Here is a 10984-nt window from a genome sequence, read left to right on the forward strand (position 1 = left end):
GGACTGCAATGCAACAGCACCTTAAGGAAATCTTACTCCACTATCAAGAAGCTGCGGTGAGGTTTTCAACCTAGAAAAAGGAACATTAAAGCAGCTGATTACCGCATACTGACGAACCTACAAAGCATTCTTCAAAGATGGAAGGAGTACTGCGAGAAGTTGTACAGTGACAATGGAGATGATGGAGATAACCACAGCACACCAGAGGAAGATGGGAGTGACAACTTCCCGGAAATCCTGGAGGCAGAGGTGGAAGAAGCAATCCAACGTCTACCAAAGAACAAGGCAGCAGGTGTAGATGACGTTCCTGCAGAGCTACTGAAGACTGGTAACCCAACAATACCTAAGCTACTGTGTAAACTCTGCAACAAGATCGTCAGCACTGGACAGTGGCCATCTGACTGGGTGAAGTCTGTCTTCCTCACTATCCCCAAGGTACCTAGCACCATTGACTGTTCTGAACACTGCACTATAGCCCTAATATCCCATGTTAGTAAGGTCCTCCTCTGAATCCTCCTTTGGCGTATGGAGAGAGTGGCAGAGCAGGAGTTTGCTGAGGAGCAGATGGGTTTTAGGAAGAGAGTGGGTACAAGGGACCAGATCTTTAACCTAAGGATACTGATGGAAAAGGCGAGGGAAAGCAACGTGCAGCTCTTTATGGCCTTCATCGACTACAAGAAAGCCTTTGACTCAGTTAAACATCAAACCCTGTGGAAGGTGATGGAAACTATGGGAGTCTCAGGGCACTTGGTAAAGCTGCTACGCAATCTATATAGGGATCAGCAAGCTGCAGTGAGAGTAGAAGATGACCTAACAGAGTGGTTTGAAGTCAGGAAGGGGGTTAGGCAAGGCTGCTTGTTGTCGCCGATGTGTTCCAACTTCTACTCAGAGGTTGTAATGAGGGAATCTGTGGAGGAACAGCCCACGATTGGTGTCAGTGTAAGTGGCAGGATCATCAACAACCTCCGCTTTGCCGATGACATAGCACTGATAGCTACTTCACTGGAAGGACTCCAGGAACTGCTGGACTCCACAGACAGCACCTCTAGTGAGTACCAATTGAAAATCAGCACCAAAAAGACCAAAGTGATGGCCATAACCAAGGAACCTACCCACGTAACAGCCACCTGCAGAGGAGAACAATTACAACAGGTCTCTAGTTTTAAGTACCTGGGGTCCACAATGGAACAAACAGCCAGCTGTAGCCACAAGATCAGTATACATCTAGGAACAGCTCGAGCAGCCCTCCGAAGTCTAGATGTAATCTGGAAGGACAGAGCCCTCAAGACAGCCACTAAACTGAAAGTGCTGAGGACTCTTGTCTGGCCTGTGGTAACCTACGGCTGTGAGGCATGGACTCTACACGCCAGTGACATCCGCAGGATCCAGGCCCTGGAGATGAAATGCTACAGGAAGATACTGCGTATCAGCTGGACTGACCATCGCACAAATGACTCTGTGTTAGAAGAGCTGGGAGTGGGAAGAACACTACTTAACATCATAAAAAGGCGGAAACTCCAATACTTTGGTCATGTCACAAGAGCGGGTAACATCACCACTCACATGTTACAAGGGACCATCAACGGTAAGAGGAGCCATGGGAGACCACAAAGGAGGTGGGGTGACGACATCCGAGACTGGATGGGCACATCACTAGCAGAGTGTTCTCACAGAGCCAGAGACAGGAGGGAGTGGAAGAGGCTGATACTGGATGCCACCATAGTCCCCAACCCTCAGGCATGAGGATGGGACTAGGTAAAGGTAAGGCCAAAAAAAAAATTACCTTTGTTTCGGGTTTCCCGACCGACCCATTGAAATGGAGCTGACTGTGCATGTCTAAATGCCAAAATATGAAAAAAAAAAATTTCTGTTTCGGGTTTCCTGACTGACCCTGAAATTAGCTGGCAAATCTAACTATTTTATCAGATTTTCTAAAACAGATACACGTTGACAAATAAAAACGAAATGCTTATCAAACATTTCACCAAAGTTAGACTGGAATATCGCCGGCGCCATATTGAGGCTGTTCCAGCGCACCAACCAATCAGCATCCCCGTTACATACGGGATGGGAAGTTGCTGTTGCTAGCGCGAGAAGATGGACGCCATGATGGATGCCGAGAATGTTGTTGTCAATATTTTACAAGATTCTTGCAAACACGGAGGAGGATTGAACATATTTCATGTTTTGGATACCCGTAAAACATTTGAAGATATTGAATCTGACTTTGCATGTTTGTCAACAACAAATCTGGAGATATCGATGTCAGAATCAGCTAAAGGACCATGGACAACTTTGGATAACACTGACCAAATGTACAGACAGCCACTCAAAAAATGTGTTCGGTGTTTTCAAGAATTTAAAAGTTTTGAAGTTGAAATGTATACAAAATGATTCTGAAGCAGCTGCTGAACCCCCAAACAAGAGAGCACGAACCAATGCATTTGATATCATGATGAAAGCTACATCCCATCGTGCCAATTATTCTCTGTCCAGCAAAAAAGTTGCCAGGTAAGGTGGTCTATTGATGCCAACATATATTATTTTTGGACAGAAAAAATCTGCAATTTATCAGAGTTAATTCAGGACTGTGACAGCATCAAAACTCAGTTAAATCTTTTCATGACATGGTTCATTGCTTGTTTAGATATCCTGAACCTTCAAGGCTTTAAAAAAAAGTTTTTAGCACTGGTACCTGTGATATTAACCCTCATCCTACCATGCTATTTTACACCTTAATCTTACCATGTGGGGTCCGTTTGGACCCCAATACTTTTCTTTAAAATTAAAGCTTATAAAGACAAAATCACCAGATAAGTTTTGTTCAGGACATCTTGTATTAATAACAGCAATACACTAAAGGGCCCAAGGCATAAAGAACACACTTAACCTTCATCCTACCAGCCAATTTTACATGCACAAACTACCAGGCGGGGTCCGTATGGACCCCAGGAGGGAATACCTTGAAATCAATGCAGTAAGAACCAATTCAACGCAGCAAACAGACATAACTTTATTGAAGAACAAAATCCACTATGGCTGAATATCAATGATGTATTATAAATGCAATAACATTGCAATAATATTGCAATAACTAGCATACATGTAGCAAATTATAGCGCCACAAAAAAAATGGCATTATATACATGATTTTTCCAGCTCATGCAGCTGTAAAACATTCTGGATTACAACTTAGGCCTTTTCTTACAGAATTTAAAACAAAAAAGTAATTGTAAAATAATTTAGGGCTTTTGTTTTGCAGCCTGTGCTTATTGCAGCAGTGGGGTCCACACGGACCCCAAGAAGGAATACCTTGGTAGTTTCATTATGGAACATAAAAGAAATAAAAGAAGTTAACTTTCAGTGTGCTATTCAATTATAAAATGAAAGACAGATAAACTTTACTCTGGGGTCCAGTTGGACCCCAGTAACAAATTAATTATACCTTCACAATGCAAAAAGCTGATCTTCCGGTGCTTTAGTGTTTTAATTAAGAGATAAATTCCGACAAATTCATAAAACGGTGAGGCAGTATGTCACATATTTTTAAAATGGCAAACAAACATATAGGTGTGGGGTCCAGATGGACCCCACTTGGTTGGATGAAGGTTAAAGTAGAATGTCATGGAATATAAGTTTGTGTATTTAAAACAATTTTTACTAATATTTACAAATATGTGTGTTGTGATAGTGAAATAATTTAATATCAACTTTCCTCAGATTTCATTTCTTTCACTGTTTCAGTAGTGGCAGTTCTCTGAACAAAAAGGACCAAATGTACAATGACCTAGTTGAGCTACTTGGAAATATGAAATTGACAATGCTGAATGCAGATACTGATGGAAAATACATTTTGCAGGTAAAGTAACACATTATTTTTTTGAAACCATGTTCAAACCACAAAGCTGAAAGACATTGTAAAAACACTATTTTATTTTTGGCAAAGTCATTTATTGCAAATTATATGTAATTTTTTTTAAAAAACATTTTCTTCAGGTATTGACAAATATCTTGTGGTATGTGACAAACCATCATGATAAAATTAACAGTGCCAGTCAGAGAGAATCAGCCAAGGTCTTGCCTTTCCCTGCAGAGTTTGCTGCATTTGTTAACTACAATGACATTAAGCGAAAAAAAAAAAAAACAGAAAACCGAAAGGTTACAGAGTGGACTTCTGGAAACTCATGCACAGAGTGTGTATAGTCTCTGTACCCGGCCAGTGATGAACAGTACACCTGAGTGGCAGAAGGGTTGTTCTGTGATAAAAAGGCTTGCTGACTGTCTACATAATTATGCTACTTACCTCAAATCCAAGGCTGAGGAAATACAATCAAACCATATGCTGGCTCATCCTGTCAGACAAGTGTCAGAAAGTACATGTGTACGTCATATTCCCAAAAATTTATACGGTGTTATACCTCCACAATACCGTCAGCTAGACAGAGATGTGAAAAGCACAGAACGTCTTGAACCGGTGTTCATTGATGAGGTTAAGCACATGAGAGAGGTGACTGAACAACCTCTATCTCGTTTACAGCGATACAGGTTTTATGAAAACCTTCATCTATCTGTGCCAGTCGACTTTTACAAATACAGTCCTGGTGGATCGTCACACACTGTCGCTTGTATTGTCAGAGTGAATGAAAGCCGAACAGAGAGTGAAAAGATCAGTCAGATTGCATCCACAATGGCTAAAGTAAAAGTTCTGTTTCCAGAATTTCACACACGAGCCATGAAAAGGGAGTTTAAGGACAAAGTAGGACGCACTGCAAATATATGATCATCTGTTTTGGAAGTCATATCCAGAGATCTAGCTATTGATGCATCTTGTATAACCAGTGTTGTACAGCAGAGAATGTACATGATTCTTATGGGAGAGACTGGCATTATACCTGACTTGAGAGAACTGAACCCAGGGCATCCTTGTAGCTTTGATGTCTTTTTTGAAAAAATGAACGAGGTTATAGAACAGGTTACTGCTGCAGATGAGAGACGCCACAATGTGGCACATCTGTCTCAATGGTTATCCTTGGCAGATTTAATGAAACAAACAGAAGAAAAATGCCCCAAAAACACAAAAATACCATCTGCAGCTCTAGTAAGGCTCCAGTTCACTCCCCGCAACGCCTATACACATGCAGCTCTGAAATTTACCAGCAAATTGGATGTCCAGTACAAGGTGCAGCATAGACAACTCAGGATAAGTCATCCAGATGATCATTACTGCCAGGCCCAACTGAAATATTTGAAACAGTATGCCCTCTTGTACAAAGAGGAAGCTCAACTATTTTTTTGTGATGATAAGGCAAAAGTGCCCTATGGAGTACCAGGTGTTGCACTTTCCACCAGTGTCCACGGAAAAAAATCCATTACACCAACAGACACTACTCTTAGTGCCACAGACCATGATCTTCATCACAAAGGCAGCTTGACCCCATCCGTTTATTTGCGGTGCAATATTCCCGATGATATCTCCAAGTCCTTTGTCCGAGGAAAAGTCTGTGTCATTGTCAATGACTCAGTCCTGCAAATGTCCAAACCAATATGTCATGCAGCAGCTATTGTGAGACAAGTCCAGTCTCGTGGAAATCCCCCAAATATTTTGATAAAATTTTCAGATGGTGGAACTGACCACAGGAACACACTTGAGGCAGTAAAATGTTCTGCCATAGTTTTATTCAAGGAGTTGAACTTGGATATGTATGTTGCTGCACTTTGTGCTCCAGGACAGAGTTGGTCCAACCCTGCTGAGTGTGTGATGTCAATATTAAACCTTGGTCTCCAAAACTGCACCCTGCAACGGGACCAGCTTGATGAAAACACAGAGAAGCTTATAAAACAATGTTCAGGAATGGAAGCAATGAGGAACAAACTATCAGATTCACCTGAAATGAGAGAAAAGTGGACACAAAGTATTGAACCAGTGCAGTCATGCATTGGCAACAGATTTCGACGCCTTGCTTTACAGGATGAACCCCTGGAAGTTCAAGATCCGATTTCTGATGAAGCCATCAACCAACTGGAACAACATCTAACCAGACTTTTTCCAACTTTGGACATTACTAAACTAAACAAGCAGCACACTAGTAAAGTGCCCACATATGGACTTTGGATGCAGCGTCACTGTCGTCAAAGGCAGTATACTTTCCAAATTAAAAAGTGTGAAGATCGCAATTGCTGTTCCGAGGTCAAAAGCAAATCTAAACTTCAGTGGCTGCCAGACCCTGTCCTGGATGACAGTGGTGAGCATTACAAGTCCTTTGAAGCAGGCTTAGGCACCGAAACAGTGGATCAATGTCCAACCAAGATTGCCACAGCTCAGAATATTACACCTGACGCCACAGGAACTCCCACAGTTACATCTAAAGGTATTGTGAACATTGTGCCAGATGACCCAGAACTCAGGGGTGATGCTGCTACATTCACAAGTCAGAACGCCAGGGTTTTAGCAACCTGTGTTGAATGTGGAAAACAGAGAATAATATACAGTAAGACAAGTCTAAGTCAGAGACAAAAATTATCAATCGCTATGTTGTTATCTGAGAATGACTATACTTGTGGAGCTCCCCTCACTGAACCAAACCACACTTTACACGGTAAAGTTTTGGTGAGACTGAACATACAGTGTAGCAGTCCAATGGAGAAAGCCTACTACAGCAGTGACATTGGCAGAAAGGATACCTGTTATTATTGTGGTAATGATGAGGGACTGGTAGACAAGGACTTGACCAAAAGGTACAAGACGGTGTTCCCTTTGTGTCCGGCATGCACACAAATAGGAGCAAAACATGCCTGCATGAGACCATTTGGCAAAGCTGCAAAAAAAAGCCACAAAGAACACTCAATAAACATTCATACTTGCCATACTTACCTGTGTTTGTACGTCTTGCATGTAATTCATGTAATTCTCTGTCTGGAAAAGACTTTTGTTTAGTTAAGGGTGGCTGAATCTGCCTTGATGAACATTTTGTAATATTGATGTTTGTTGATTACAGAAGGGTGACTTCATATGTTCTCTTGCAGTGTTTTGTTCTGTATTACCAATGAATGCTGAAGTTCTCACTCAAGTTTGTTAAGAAATCTGTCAGTAAAAGTTTTCCTGGAAGTTTTGAAGAAGTTTTGACTTCATGAAGTATTTGTGGGACAGCAATACATGTACTATGAATATACTAAGTGCTCCTGTTGTTGGTTTGTAACTTGAATATGTTGAAGTGTTTATTGAAGATTTTCTTGTCACAAGATTTTCTTGGTGTTTTAATAAATGAAAGTTTTCATTACGGGTTTAATAAATATTGGAAGTTTTATGAAAAAGTGTCTTCTTTACACCATTACAATGTTGCAGCTAAGACTTTGAAATGTATGCAATTTGCTCCCCCTTATTCAGAATACTATGAATTGGCTGCCGGGAAATCTCGATGGGTAAAAATTTTTTTCTAAAACCCGACCCTATTTTATCATCTCTCAAAAAAAAAAAAATCCCTACCTACTGAGCCAAACTCAAAACAGTATGAAACTCTAAACAAAGTATTAATTTTTTTTTGGCCTAAAGGTAAAGGAGTGTATGTAGAAATCCAAGAATGTACCAAATGGTCCAACACACTGGTGAAGTCAGGGACTGTTACAGGAATTTCTTCAGGAATTTCCACCCACACACACATTATGAGGAGTTCTGGAGTCCTGCAGGGTTTATAAGTGGGAGGATCATTCTCTGATCCCCCAGGATGAATAGAGGATCAGAGAAACACAGCAGGTACGTTGTATTTTTGTAGTTTATAGAGTACAATCATTCTTCCACCCATTGTGTATCTGTGAGGTCCTGAAATGCGAAGAAAATATAGTTATTTTTGAAATTCAGATATTTTTTGTAATCAAAATAGATTTGCTTCTGGTCTGAATCACAAAGAAACCCTGTTTAAAAACATAAACAGTACATGTCTTCATATTGAACAGATATTAAAGTTCTTTAAAATTAATCCTTGATTCATTGTCTAGGTTTAGAAGGTGCTTCAGAATTGAGCTGCTTTTTTTTTGTGAACAACTGAAGGAGCCTAAAATGATTGTAAGTCACAGTAGTGTGAGTTAATCAAATGTGCTTTTTATATCATTTCGTACATCATTTCAGTTTCCTGGATGTTATTCTAATATATTATTTTGGTGAGACTTTGTGAAGAAATCATGCATGGTGGCCATAAACCAGGGCAACTTCATCTCATCTCACCTCATTATCTCTAGCCGCTTTATCCTTCTACAGGGTCGCAGGCGAGCTGGAGCCTATCCCAGCTGACTACGGGCGAAAGGCGGGGTACACCCTGGACAAGTCGCCAGGTCATCACAGGGCTGACACATATGGCCCTTTTCCACTACCCTTTTTCAGCTAACTTCAGCTCGCTTCAGCTCACTTCAGCCCGACACGGCTCGCGTTTCGACTACCAAAAACCAGCACGACTCAGCTCGCTTCAGCCCTGCTTAGCCCCTAAAACTCGCACCGTTTTGGAGTGGGGCTGAAGCGAGCCAAACCGAGCCGAGTGAGGCTGGGGGCGTGAGCAGACACTCCCCTGTGCACTGATTGGTGAGGAGGAGTGTCCTCACATGCCCACACACGCCCCGCGAGCACACTGGGATCTGTAAACACCGCAAACCCGGAAGAAGAAGAATTACGAATTACGAGAATTTCTGAAGCCTTATGCGCCTCACCTTATCTATATGCTCTTGCCAGTATCTGTCCGCGTTGTCGGTGACAACAAGCCACAGCACCAAGACCAGCAACACTAACGACTCCATGTCCTCCATGTTTATTGTTTACTATTCGGGTCGTGAGACTACCGCTTAAAAGATCACTGATGTCACTGTTTGCGCTGCTTAACGACATCATGTGACGTCCACCCACTTTCGCTAACTCCACCCAATGTGTCCACCCACTTCCAGCCAGCACGGTTCAGCGCGGTTGTAGTCGAAATGCAACTCCAACAGCCCCCCTCAGATCGACTCAGCACGGCACGGCTCAGCCCGACTCAGCCGTGTTTGTAGTGGAAAAGCGGCAATAGACACAGACAACCATTCACACTCACATTCACACCTACGGTCAATTTAGAGGTCACCAGTTAACCTAACCTGCATGTCTTTGGACTGTGGGGGAAACCGGAGCACCCGGAGGAAACCCACGCGGACACGGGGAGAACATGCAAACTCCACACAGAAAAGCCCTCGCCGGCCCCGGGGCTCGAACCCAGGACCTTCTTGCTGTGAGGCGACAGCGCTAACCACTACACCACTGTGCCAGGGCAACTTGTGTTCTTTAATGTTTCATATCATTGTGTTGTATTTCATTTTCCCAGGGTGTGTTATGGACTCTCCTGCTCCCCCTGCTGGTTGGGAGTACTTCTATTTCTCAGGAACTGTTTCCGACAGACTGCTCTGATGTTTACTCTAATGGACAGACACTCAGTGGAGTGTATACCATCTATCCTACAGGGGAAACACCTGTCCAGGTGTACTGTGATATGGGATGTGGTGGAAGCCAAACAGAGGATGCAAAGTGGACGGTATATTAGAGACATTTTTTTTAAATGAGAGGTCCTCGTATTGTCTTTACTTCTGCTAAAGTGTTGAATGTTACCTTTACACCAGGTGTTTCAGCGGAGGCTGGATGGCAGTGTGAATTTCTATAGACCATGGGAACACTACAAGAAAGGGTTTGGGAACAAGTACAATATTGTACACAAGTACAATATTGGCTAGGTGAGAAATTACAGCAGTGACTTGTTCATTGGTTATGAAAGAAATCATAAATAGACCCACTGTATTCTGAGCTGAAATGCTGAATAAATAAAATGAAAGCTAAAAGTGCAACAGTCAAAATGAAAAACTATATAAAGGAAATTATTTATCGTATTATGAATTATTATAATTTAAAAAATTGTGCTTTATGTTAAGCAGATGTTTAAATCTTCTCTACCAACTTATGGGCTAGAATTAAGATTAATACACAGCATTAATATATCCCATACATCTAACCTAATACAGCTTCACTTAGTTGTCTTCAAAATACATTTCACGTTGAGGACACAAACAAATTTTCCACAATTCAGGAAGCGATGGTCTTAATAATTCTACACTTATACTGACTGATGTATGAGCACTGTGTAATATCTCATGTGTGTAATGCTAACATTCTGACAGGATTGGAGAATCTCTACCAACTCACACGCAAGAGGAAATACGAGCTGAAAGTGGACCTGCAGGACTTTGATGGAGTGACAGTTTATGCCCAGTATTCTTCTTTCTCAATAGAATCTGAAACTGATGGCTATAAACTCCATGTTAGCGGCTTTACCAATGGAGGTGCAGGTGAGAATGAGGAAATATGAGAATAATTAAGGACACCAAGGGGACTATTGTCCTACATGGGAACATTTTAAATCCTGTGATATTACTGCTGAAAATGAGTCAAAAGGCAACACTGATACATAAACTACATCCTTTATAACCATTAAAATTGCTTCACAGGTGATTCTCTGGAGACAAGCAATGGGCAGAAATTCTCTACCTTTGATAAAGACCAGGACTCCAAAGAAGATGCTAACTGTGCTAAATCCTACCTCGGGGGTTTTTGGTACAATCAGTGCCACCATGCTAACCCCAACGGGATATACCTGTGGGGACGTGATGGTACTTTTTTTGCCATTGGAAATGTCTGGTACCATTGGAAAGGTTTTGATTATGGTGTCAAGTTCATCACTCTGAAGATCAGACCTGTGTCTTAGACTCATTGTGACAAAGTGATGAGTTTGATAGAATTCTGTCTTGTCGTCTGCCTGGATTTGATTTCGTCACTGTATTTCTTTTTTTACCACATGATTTTACAGAGGGCGGCACGGTGGTGTAGTGGTTAGCGCTGTCGCCTCACAGCAAGAAGGTCCTGGGTTCGAGCCCCGGGGCCGGCGAGGGCCTTCCTGTGCGGAGTTTGCATGTTCTCCCCGTGTCT

At 41.9% G+C, this 10984-nt stretch overlaps 1 pseudogene; it reads left to right on the plus strand.

Annotated features, from left to right (window-relative positions):
* The first annotated feature begins 5851 nt into the window (after window positions 1-5851).
* LOC132865836 (angiopoietin-2-like) lies at window positions 5852-10763 on the plus strand (annotated as a pseudogene).
* Window positions 10764-10984: the final 221 nt, after the last annotated feature.

The sequence above is a fragment of the Neoarius graeffei genome, chromosome 18 (assembly GCF_027579695.1).
Source record: "Neoarius graeffei isolate fNeoGra1 chromosome 18, fNeoGra1.pri, whole genome shotgun sequence".
NCBI classification, from domain to species: Eukaryota; Metazoa; Chordata; class Actinopteri; order Siluriformes; family Ariidae; genus Neoarius; species Neoarius graeffei.